Source organism: Diabrotica virgifera, chromosome 1 (assembly GCF_917563875.1).
Source record: "Diabrotica virgifera virgifera chromosome 1, PGI_DIABVI_V3a".
Classification (NCBI taxonomy): domain Eukaryota; kingdom Metazoa; phylum Arthropoda; class Insecta; order Coleoptera; family Chrysomelidae; genus Diabrotica; species Diabrotica virgifera.
Window position 1 is genome coordinate 87448319 of NC_065443.1, and position 13121 is coordinate 87461439.

The 13121-nt window shown below is 32.4% G+C and overlaps 1 protein-coding gene across 2 annotated transcripts in view; it reads left to right on the forward strand.

Annotated features, from left to right (window-relative positions):
- LOC114337066 (uncharacterized) overlaps positions 1-13121 on the forward strand; it is a 654507-nt gene that overhangs the window by 293804 nt on the left and 347582 nt on the right. The window lies entirely within an intron of this gene.

The window sequence follows — 13121 nt, forward strand, 5'->3', positions numbered from 1 at the left end:
TGCATTTTAGGGGTGAAATACACCCCTTTTTTAAAAATTATTTTTTAGATTTCTGAAAATGCAGTCACTGTAAGTTTTCACTTTCTATTTCGTTGAACCTTCATCGATTTTCATGAAGATCGGTAAATAGTTAGAGGATACCTCAAGTAATAAAAGTTATATAGCATCAACTTGCCCTTTTGCATTTTAGGGGTGCAATACACCCCTACTTTTTAAATTGTAAAAAATGCATATTTCCGCATTATGGCGCAAGTAATCTTTAATTAAGAAAAATAAATATTTGTTTTATAATTATGTGCATGAATTACATTTTTTTTAATTCCTCAAACCTTATAGTAAACAAAAATCCGAAAATTAACAAGTCGAAAATCACGAAAACCTTATTCTTCTATATTTCTGAAAGTGTAGTCAGTGAATGTTTTCACCCACGATTTCTTTGAACCTTCATCGACTTTCATGAAAATTGTTGATTAGTTAGAGGATACCTCAAAAAACAAAAGTGATATGGCACCAAGTTGCGCTTTCTGCATTTTAGGGGTGAAATCCACCTTTTTTTTAATGATAAAAATCCAGATTTCAGCATTCTGGCTCAAGCAATCTCGTTTAATTAAGTAAAATAAATATTTTTTTACATTTATGTGCATGATTTATAATTTTTATTAATTTTTCAAACCTTATAGCAACCAAAAATCAGAAAATTAGCAAATCAACAATCACGAAAAAAATTATTCTTTTATATTTCCAAAAAGGCAGTCACTGAAGGTTTTCACCAATGATTTCGTTGAACCTCAATCAATTTTCATGAAAATTGGTAAGTAGTTAGAGAATACCTCAAGAAACAAAAATGATGTGGTACCAACTTGCGCTTTTTTCCTGGGGGTGGATGTTACCCGTTCTCATGGGTGAACACTATTTTATTAAAAATAACCCCATAATTAGATAGAGGAGTAAATTCGAAGCAAACTTTCTTTTATCAAGTTTATAAATTTTTTATTTAAATAATATTTCATAATTTAATAAAATATTATTGGTACAGTAAAACCTGCCAATAACAGCCACTAAAAATAGAAAATAATTGGCCGTTATAGAAATGTGGCCGCTAATGCTAGGTTTCTTTTTCCACAAATACATAAAATATAATTGAAAATTTATTTATTTTAGTAATTAAAGCAAATCTAATTAAATATAATTCTACAAACAAACGGAACATACTAAAACTAAATTCAATTTACTACAATATAAAACAATATCTATACGAAAAAACAACTACAAGAAAAATATAATTTTTGTTTGTTTTACATTTTTTTAGATAAACGAAATATACTAAAACTAATTTAATATAGGTAATACATAATATAAAACAACATACTCTAGCTACTACGAAAAATACGCTTAGCACTAAAGTATCGTCGTGCTTTCATGCCATATTCAACAAAACCAACTTGGTAGGGCCTTTAATTAGATATCGCAAATCACTTTAGCTGATTTTGTCTGCATACAATCGGAAAAATGAAAGAATACCCATGAACGAACATATAAAACACGCTGTATTTTCCTGTCACCGTGTCACAAAGAAAATTATCCAGTGCAAGTACATGTAACAATAATTATTACATGTACTTGCGCTGGCCAATTTTTTGTGTGACACGGTGACAGGAAAATACAGCGTGTTTTATATGTTCGTTCATGGGTATTCTTTCATTTTTCCTACTGTATACATTATGTTTGAAGAATCCCTTTTTTTTGTGAGACTGGATATAGGACATTTCTCAAGTATGAATTCACATTCATGGTATATTGTTGCTTTACAGGGATAATAATCTGTGCAATGTTATGGTACAGGCTACGTTAAATATGAAGTAAATGTGGAAGATATACACTGGTTATTCATTTCAATTTAATTTGATTGTTTTTTAATCGTTTACAATATTTAAAATAATTAAAGACATAAAGTTAAAGATTTCAAAAATAAATTCAGTTCTCACTGGCAGGGTGAGAAATAATAAAGTGCCATACAATAGCATTTCATTATAATGCTCATTACAGGCATTACAGGCTGCTCCGTTTGAGAAAACTCATACTCTCAAACTTTGAGAAAACACTTATTCAGTTTCGACCAACCCTGTATTAGCTAAAATTAAACGTTTTGCTAGATTAATAATTTTTAACAATAATAGACTACATTAAAAATCACTTGAACATAAATTGATTTTTTGATGTCAAATCACTACAATTATACATGGGGTGAATATTGCTATGAATTTTGAAAAAAAAAACTTAATTATCTTTGAAACTACTTCGTATAACATCACAAAACCTGATATTTTAAGAAATAAAACATAGGGGAGAATCCAAAAATGTAAAAATATACAGGGTGTTCCATTAAACAAAAGATAATTTTGTTTCACCCTGTCAATATGGGTGGCCCTGTATATTTGGAAATGTATTTAAATTCCGATATTATCTATGCCCCAATCTCACCTAAATAAACTTTTTTCGTATCTCCTACAACAAACGACTAATTGGATTTCCCACAACCTGTATACATACAAAATCTCCGCTACAAAATTTTTTCAAAGAAAATGTTATTGGTTTTTTTAAAATAACTCAGTTAATTTTTGAAACATGAGATTTATCCAAAAACCATTACAGAGCTAAGTAAAGGGTCTATAACACTGTATCAAAATTAATTTTCTAAATCCTTTATTTTTTTTAAATACAAGGTGAAATGGCCCCGGTTACATGGTTCTCGCAGTAAAATTTAGGATTTAAATGTTTCTATCTCGGTTATTTTTTGTCGTAAAAAAATTTTAAAAAAAGAAAAAGCTTAAATAAAGTTTTAAAGCAACTAAAATTTTGTTCTCCACCATTTTTTAAGTATATGGAGTATTTTTGGAGTTATTATCAAAAGAAAATGAAATTCACGAAAATTTGAAAAATTCTAATTTTTTTAATCGTATTTTTTTTCAAAAATATGCATTCTAAACCGGTCAAAATTGTTGAAGTTATTACTCATGTTAAAATAAATAAAGTTTTAAATGGGTTACTATAAATTTTAGTTTTTGTGGAAATGACGTATATTTCATTTTTCATTCTTCCCTAAAAAATCTGAAAGGGTCCTTTTATTTCCATCATAACTTGCTTAATTTTGATGCTATCGACTTCTTATATAGCTTTTTGATAGTTACATTTAAGTACTTTATTAAAAGGTTTAGTATCTATATTTAACAAAGTGCATCGTTTTCCTGTTATTTAAGCTTGAATACTAAGATTTGAGTACTCGCGGAAAAAAAATATATATTCAATTGCATATAACTCACTTTGTATAATATGTAATAAAGGATTTTTCGAATGAGGAGCTTATTTACTTTTATATTATCTTCGATTTTGGTAATAAAAACTTTTTTAAAGAAACTTATGGTTTTTGAATTATTTATGAAAAACTGCTTTAAAACATGGATTTTTTTCAGGAAAAATCAAAACCTTTGATCTTTAATAACTCAAAAACTATTGATTTATTGGAATAACTTTATATAACAAATTTTACATATAATTTGTCCCTCTATCGATTAGTGGTATTATTTTTAATAAAATAATTTCCACCCCCGAGAAGGGGTGGCAACCCCCCCCCCCCAGGGTAAAAGCGCAAGTTACCACCATGTCACCTTTGATTCTTCAGGTATCCTCTACATACTTACCAATTTTCATGAAAATCGATGGAGGTTCAACGAAATCGGAGGTGAAAACCTTCATTGACCCAACTACAGTAATTTTGCCAAATGTTATTTGTAATACAAATCACGTTTCATGAAAATAAAACACTGCTAAGCAAATAGACGTCCGGCCATTTATTAAACTTTCCGAAAATAAAAATGTGTTATGAGCATGAATCACACTCGTTTCACTGGTAGCGGACTTCAAGATTTGTTTAGCCGTGTTTAATTTTCATGAAACGTGTTTTACGTTTCATGTTTCATGTTTTTCTTGTCATGTTTCGTTGGTGTGCGGCTTGCCTAAGGGTACTCTATAATTTTTGTAGTATCTTCTGAGTTGATTTGGCTTGTAGTTGCTAGTTGATCTGCTTTTTCATTTCCCCAGATTCCAGTGTGCGATGGTACCCAAATGAAGGCTATGCCCTTTCCCATCGAATGTAGTGTTTCTAATTCATTTTTTATTGCTTCTATAATGGGATTTGTCGTATAAATTTGCTTTAATTTCAACAATACCTTAAGTGAATCTGTAATGATGACGCACTTCATCGTGTTACTCGATTTGAAAAAAGTTAAGGCTTTCAATATAACTGTGGTCTCGCCTGCGAGTATACTGCAAGTTGTACGTAAGTGTATGCTGTACGAGTTTTCATCAGAATAGTAAGCAGCAGCATGTCCATTAGGGGTTTTAGAGGCGTCGGTAAAGATTTGTTAGTAGTTGGGGTAATAGGATATGATTTCTGCAAAAAGATGTTTAATTATTGAGCAGTTTGTATTTGATTTGGGGTACTTCCTTAGTGTTAGGTCAATGGTCAGAGGGTGGGTTGTCCACGGAGGAGAGACTGCATTTGTATATAGCAATAAAATAAGTTGATCCATGTTAAAATTTGTGGCTTTTATTCTTTCTATTAGAGGTGTACAGTTTGTTGATTTTTTAAGCGGATGCCAGGTTGGAAAATGTGAGAGAAAAGAGGATGTTGCTTTTGGATTGAAATTTTGGCAATGTAGTTTAGTTATAATTGTTGTTATCTTATGGCTAGAGGAGGTTTTTTAGCTAGAACTTGTAAGCTACTAGTGAAACTAGTTCCAAATGCACCAAGTACCAGTCTCAAAGCTGTAGATTGGATGCTGTTGACTTTTTATAAGGTAGTTTTGCTTGCGGTGTTATAACATAATATGCAGCCGTAATCTAGTTTACTTTTTATAAGTGATTTATATAAGTTTATTAATATTTTAATATCTGAGCCTCAAACTTTATTAGACAGAATTTTGAGTATATTTAACCTAGATTGACATAGTACGTTCTTTGAAGGTAAAATATTGCAAAACCTTTAAATATTAAAAACCACTTGGATTGACATGAAATTTGGCATACACATAGCTAACAAGTCATAGAAAAAAAGTGATATTGTGCCAATGTGTGCTTTTGCTCTAGGGGTGAATTTCACCCCCTTTTGGGGTGAAAAATATATGTTCGAAATAAGTCTGGAAATATATAAAATGACTAATTCTAAGCAACTTTTGTTCTATAAAATTTTTTCACAAAAATAATACTTTTCGAGTTATTTGCGAGTGAATATGTTAATTTTTTTACAAAATAACCACGTTTTGACGATTTTTCGCAAATAACTCAAGAAGTATTTGGCCGAGAAAAAAATTCTTATCAAAAATATAGCACGTAAAGAAGTAAAAAACATGGTGTATATATTAGGTCACTATACCTAGTAGAAGGAGACTCATAGCTAATGAAAATTAGGTTCATATTCTTCAAATTCCAAATCGAATATTTTAACGTGCCATAACCAAAAAACGAAGCACATTTTTTTGGGGAAAACTCATTTTAACTTTTGTAAAGTATATAAAAAAATGCTTATTTTTGTTAAAAAAAAAATTTCAGCATCAAAAGTAAACAAGTTACGTTCAAAATAAAGTTGGCCCCTTTTTTTGGTAAGAAATCGGGAAAATTACCCCCTAATTAGCATTTGAAATTAACTTAATTGTTACCACTTCACAAGTTTTTACTCGCGTACGTATTAATCATATTATGATCTGTAAGTTTCATCCGTGTAAAGTCCTTATTTTTGAAAGAGCTGTAGTTAGAAGAGCTTAAACGAGTCAGTTATCACGAGTGTATGCAAATTTAGAAACACCGAATCTTAACCAATTTTTGTCTTACAGAAAAACAAAAACATACAAAATATTCAGAAAAGTAAAGCTAACTTTTTTTATTGTCTAAGATTTTTGGTATCTCTAACAATTTTTAAGTAATTTTGAAAAAAAGAGCATTTTTTTGGCGGCGAAAATATGGCGAAAATACGGCGAAATTATGGCGGCGGAACAGTAATTTATCCTTCGCCAAAATCATGGGTTTCTCGAATAATAAATTATGCAATAGAAAAAGCACTCGCCTGGTCTCCTTCAAACTCTAACACATTCATCAACATTGTTTACAAGAAATCTGGACTCGTCAGTAAACATCACGTTACTCCATTGCGCCATGGTTCAATAATAATTCGTGTGTTCTTCTTCAAACAAACTTCCGGCTCTACGATGTGCAGGGCAGGGTCAAAGGAGGTACTCTAGCTGGTCTTCTTGCATTCTACCCATGTTCGTAAAGTGTTCGTTTTTTTTTTCTTTCATTTATAAAATTTATATGGGTCTACTGGGTCGGCGTAAATATTTAAGTTCCTACCTAATGCTATAAACAATTTACATTTAATTAAGTTAGTGGTTCCTTTTTCGTTTTAATCAGTGTATCATAACACTTTTTTAACTTCTTGAATTGTCAGGACATTATTAAAACATAATATAGTTTGTTTGAAACAAAAATATGATATTTTGTATTTGTCATTTTTTGAATGTAACTTTTTAATAAAACTTTGTGAATTTCCATGGTTTCTCAGTATGTGAGTAATTAAATATTCTAGAATAATTGTTCAAACTTTTCAGGAAATTGCGTTTTTTAATTAACACTTTATTTTTACCTTTTTATAATTAACGTATACTCCATTTTACACTACTGACAGCTAAAACTAAAATAGAACAGAAAATAGGTGAAAAACAAGAATGTATGCTTTGTATGTACTTTAATCCAGATACTCCATATAATAGTTTCATAGTACAGGTAACTAAAATTAATTTTTTCATCATCATCATCATCATCATCATCTTTGACATCCTTTGTGGATACGGCCTGCTCCAGGATTCCTCGCCATACTGTTTGATTTATTGCAATCTGTTGTCATCTTCTGATTTCGAGTATCCCTAAATCGGTCTCAAATCTATCTTACCACCTAATCCGCCATCTGTCTCTGCTTCTTCTTCCTACAGGTTTTCCTGTTGTCAACCCTAAGGCTGTGGTCTCCAGTAAATACCGTAGGTTACGTACAGCTTCAAGCCAGACATTGCATACAGCCTTTGTCGATCACCGGCAACTTCGCGTAATCAATACAAAAGATAGGCCATGATTATGACACAAACACCGTAGATCGCACCTAGAGTCAGCTGTGGTCACTAATAAATGCCATAGGTTGGGTACAGCCTTTGTCGATCGCCGGCAACAACATTCATTTCGATGGTTTTCGTTATCAGTCAAGTACGATATTTCAACTTTTTGATAAGCAACTCGTCTTGTTCTTATCTACTACTTGTTTTACTCATTTCAGACCAGGGCATTTAGCAAAAAATAAATCGATTAATAAATACAGCACCTAGGTATACCAAAATCACAATAAACGAACTAGATATAAACAAACCAAGACACGCTGAATGTTACAAGAAGCACTCACAAATCATGATTCATTATTTACAATGTAAGTATATGTTACAGTTCAATTTGATTCTCAGTTAGAGTTCACTATTCCTAGTTCAAGTCAACTATAACTAAAACGAGCAGTAAAAGTTGATTTGAAAAATTTAATTCAACTTTTACTAGTTTGAGTTGACTATTCCTGGATCGATTCAGTAAATGTTGATTATACGAGTATAATCTTACGTGCTTCTTTGATGACTCTGCGTCTCTTTGTTTTGACCGTTTCAACTACTCATCACTTATCATGATTTGAACATATAGGCCAAAAAATGAAGCTAAAAAACAGCAAAACCTCGCAATTTTTTCGTCCAGCATCGTAAAAAAATTTGGGATTAGGCTCATTGTACCCTTTAGTTCATTTTCTATATTGAGCCGTTGAACGCTTTTGGGTTTTTAAGAGTGATAAATACCCCTAATTGTAAAAAATTATAAAGCAACATTTTAAAATTTAATATGGTCAACATTTGGTTTTTATTAGTTAAATAATGATTGTTTTATGCTTTAGGATATAATATTATAATATTTCAACTCTTAAAACCACCCTTGTTGCAGCTATATATAAAAAAATTATTTATCCTAAAATAATGATTTCGGCTTGCATCGATTTGCATAAAAATTTGGGATTAGGATCATCTCACCCTCTACTTCATATTCTATATCATTCTCAAGGGCGTTGATTATTTTTAGGGGTGTAAACTACCCCTCATTGTCAAAAATTATATAAAATCATTGTAAACCTTAATATGGGTAAAATTTTGTTTTGATTGGTTAAATAATAATTGTTTTATGCTTTAAGATATAATATCATAATATTACAACCCTTAAAAATCACCCTTAATAACATTGTAATGTTTATAAATAATTTAATAGATCTATACAGAAAAAAGAGTAGAATTACGTACAAAAACATTTATTTACACAAAAATACGAATTTACAAATACAAATAGTTTTTTAGCCATCTTCATTGAGATCAATGTCATCTTCGTCTTTTTCTATAACTGGTGGACATCTTATAGCTATAAGAGCTATAAGACTATATAAATTAAATTCCGTAAGATCCCTTAGTTTTTAAGTGGGATGAGTTTAAAGGGCTCGAATAAGGAGGTTTGCTTGTAAATAGAGGTTTTAAGCAGCTATACCTCGCTATATATTCACTGTAAAGATATGCTTTACACAGGTTAATTTTAGTTATAAAAAGATACAATTTAATACTAGATTATTTTTTCCGTATCTCTAATATTTTCTGAGATATTTTGAAGAAAATGGTGAAAATTACGAAATTGAAACAATTATTTTATCTTTAACCTCCAATTTTTCTAAATTTTAAATAGGTTAAACTTCTTGGGTCCATTGATAAAACATATTATACAGAGTGGGCCAAAGAAAACAGTCCAACTCGATATGTGGAAGTATTTATTAGATTTTAATGAAATGACGAAACAGGTCGATTTTTGATCTAAGGGGGACACATTTTTACGGTATCTGTCATTTGTCAACCCCCACCCTGTATAAAAATAATTACAGGCCGAAGATCAATTTTAATTGGGAGGGTAGTTAGGGGGTTGTTTTCACTGATTTTTTCCTAGAAAAAAGTAAGTACCGACCTTATTTTGATTATAAGTCGCTCAATTTTTATGCTAGAAACTTTTTTTTTGAAAGGTCTAATTGTATACTTAAAAAAAATATTCTGTAAGTCGAAAGATGCAAAGTTTTTCTGTTATTTGGCTTTGAATATTTCAAATTCTGCATTTGACGAAAAAAGCTAACTTTTAACATGTCGTATCTCAGTTTGTATTGGTTGTAGAGAAATTATAAAGTAAGGATTTGTTTTCGTTTCAAAAGATACAATTTTTAAAGCTACAGTTTTTTATTAACTGTTTATTTTTTGAGTTATTCTCAAAAATCCCTCTAAAACAGTCGATTTTTTTGTCGAAAACCTGTTACTTTCAACCGCGAATAACTCGAAAAATATTAGTTTTACGAAGAAAACGCAAAGAACATTTTTTTCTTAGAATTACATTTTCCATCGATTTCCCTGGTTAAAATGTAATGAAAAATTCCAGCCTTCGAGATAAGGTGGCAACCACCTCTAAGGTTTTAGCGTACAGCGGCATGATATACAGTGCTAGTCAAAAGTCCGTACCCCCCTCGTATCTTTTGAACGGTTAGACCTATAATAGTGAAATTTGGAGGGAGGAAACAAACGGACGTAAGTTTCTTAACTAGTCATGACAGGTGACGTAATTATGACAGATGACTTTACAGCGGCGCTGTGACAGATAATTTTAAAAAGGACCTCATGGCAAGTGATACCTTGTTTGAAAGGTATTGAAAATACCTATTCAGTCATACTAATTTTGTTTGAGTTTAAGCTAATTTTGACGAATAAATGAAATAAGCATAAAATTGTAGTTACGCATTTAATTAATAAAAATTCAAAATTCCGCATACGATTACTTGTCAAAAAGGTTGATGTTAACGTAAAAACTACTAGAGAATTGAAAAACGTCAACTTTTTTGACAAATAAAGCATAGGAGGACATTTGAATTTTTATTAATTCAATGCGAAACTACAATATTATATTTATTTAATTTATTCACCAAAATCAAAATCAACTAAAACCCAAAAAATTAGTATGACTAAATAGGTATTTTGAATACCTTTCAAACGAGGTATCACTTTCCATAAGGTCTCATCTAAAATTATCGGTCACAGTGGCTCTGTAACGTCATCTGTCATAATTACGTCACCTGTCATGACTAGTTAAGAAGCTTACGTCCGCTTATTTCCTCCCTTCAAATTTCACTATTATAGGTATAACCGTTCAAAAGATACGAGGGTGTACGGACTTTTGACTAGCACTGTAGAACATGATCCTTAGGCTATTCCCTACGTTCTGTGAAAATTCCAAGTTAATCCTGATAAACGAAAAAATTGCGAGATAAAATGCTTCATTTTCTGGCCTAATATCCAATAACATTATTTTCTAGAATCGGTTGTTTGTGTGAATTAACTTTTACTAAATAGCATTGGAAAGAGTATACTTTAACATGTTGGAGTCTACTTTTACTAGTAAATGTTAAATAAAAATCTTCATTTTATATTTATAATTAACGTTTACTGAAACCAGCCGTTTGAATTGACTCGAACTAGGAATAGTCAACTCCAACGGTATAATCAACTTGAACGGTAACATATACATTGTAAATCTTAAATCATGATTTACAGAGTTTATACATTTATACATTCCAAATCATTATTCGGGAGTGCTGCTCGTAACCTTCAACGTACCTTGGTTTGTTTATTTCTAGTGTATCTTTATTGTGATTTTAGTATAGAGACTTACAACTATTTGCATTGTGTTTAGGATGGTGTTAGGAAAAAAGCCTACTATAGAAAAATGGGTGGAAATGCATAATAGCATTTTAAAGTGCTTGCATCCAAAAGTGCATAAATATGTCAAAACCACCGGAGCACCTGGTGCCCAGGTTCACTGTTAAGGTAAGTCATCTGGAGTTTCGAGGGTTTTCGACAATAAATTAATGCAAACAACTTACTCATCGGTTTTTGGAGTTGTTGAACAAGAATACGCCATCCGAACCGACTCTCAGTGCACCTGGTACCAAAAACCTCCAAACTCACGAAGATAACATTCCTTAGCGGTGACCTGGGATACTAGGTGGTCCGTGCATCAGTTTATATGGCGTATTCGTATTCAGCGACCCCAAAAACCGCCTAGTAATCTATTTGCATGTATTCAGTGGCCACAACCTTCGAAACTCCAGAATATGATGTTCCTTAGCAGTGACCGCGGGCACCAGGTACTCCGAGAGTCGGGTCTGATAGTATATTCGTATTCAGCAACCCCAAAAGCCCCCGTCTAATCGGTTTGCATAAATTTTGTGCCAAAATTACTTGAAACTTCAGAAGATTACGTGATCCTAAGTGCTCCGGGTGTCGTAGTGATGGCATATCTGTTTTCAGCAACCACAAAAAGACACCAAGAAATCTGTTTGCATTAATTTAATGACGAAAACCCTCAAAACTCCAGAAGACGACGTACCTTAACAGTGACACTGGTCACCAGGTGCTCGGTTCTGATGGCGTAGTCGTATTCAGCGACCCCAAAAACTCCAGAGTAAGAAAATCTGGCCCTTAATATGCTTATTTTGACATGTTTATGAACTTTTGAATGAATTCTATGCACTTTAAAATGTAATTATGCATTTCCATCCATTTTTATATACTATACTTTTTTCTTGACGTTATTCTGAACATGAACACAATGAAAAAAGTTTCAAGTCCTAGCTGCTGTGTTTAAAAATCGATTTATTTCTATGTTTTTAGTGGTAAATGTCGTGGTCTAATAATATTAATAATAATAATAATGCGCGATAGATATCGCGCATCCAGATAGAAATCTGGATGCGCGATAGTCTAGCAAACGAAATGGCTCGTGCCGTACAAGAGTTTAATGAAACAAATCCACTTAGCAGACCACCGCTACCACGAATAAACTCTTGTAAGAAACTAGGTGCGCTGTTACAAATTGTGAACACTGAAGTCCTACCCAATTATGTCGTAGAAGCCCACACATTGGAATATCTGCATATGCTAATCTACTGTGCAGCAACAGCAATTGCTAATGTAATGGGCGTTAAGATCAGAACACGACGGAGTACTAATAACGGAAGGACTGGTAACAGAATTGCACCCTGGGAAAAAAGACTTCTCGGAAAAATTGAATTACTGCGTAGGGATATTGGTCAAGTCACAGAATGTATAAGAGGTGTCTCAAGTAGAAAAGTCATTAAGAGAGCTGAAGAAATAATGCGGAGCACTGCAAGACACTCGAGATACGATCCAGAAAATAACACAGCCCAACAGTGTCTGGATACATTAAAACAAAAACTCTCCATCTATTCAGGACGATTAAGAAGGTATAAAGTTAGTAACAACCGAAAATGTGACAATGCACTTTTTGAGAACTCTGAGAAGGCGTTCTACCGAAAACTGAACTCCACCGTAGAAAATGTAGACAAGTCTTACCCAAGCCAGGAAGAGGTTCATGAGTTTTGGGGAAATCAACTTTCCACACCAGCTGCTCTCAACAACAATGTTGGCTGGATAGAAGATACGACGCACAACTGTCACCACTACGTCACAGCTAACTACGAACCATTCACTACTGAAGAGGTCTCAAATATCATCAAAGAGCTTCATAACTGGAAATCTCCTGGACAAGACGGAGTCCAGAACTTCTGGCTTAAGAAGTTATGGAGCATTCATGAGTGCTTATCAACATTAATTAATCATGATATTTCTAACCCGCAGGAAATACCATCATTTCTAACTCAGGGAACCACTTATTTAATACCGAAGGATCAAAATAACACCCAAGATCCAGCCAAGTACCGCCCAATTACTTGTCTTCCAACTTTGTATAAATTGGTCACATCCTGTATAACCCGGCGTATCTACCAACACTGTGCTCTAAACAATATCATAGAGCATCAACAGAAAGGATGCGCTAAGGGTTCTATGGGTTGTAAAGAACAACTTATCATCGACTCAGTCATTTCTAACCAGGCATTCACC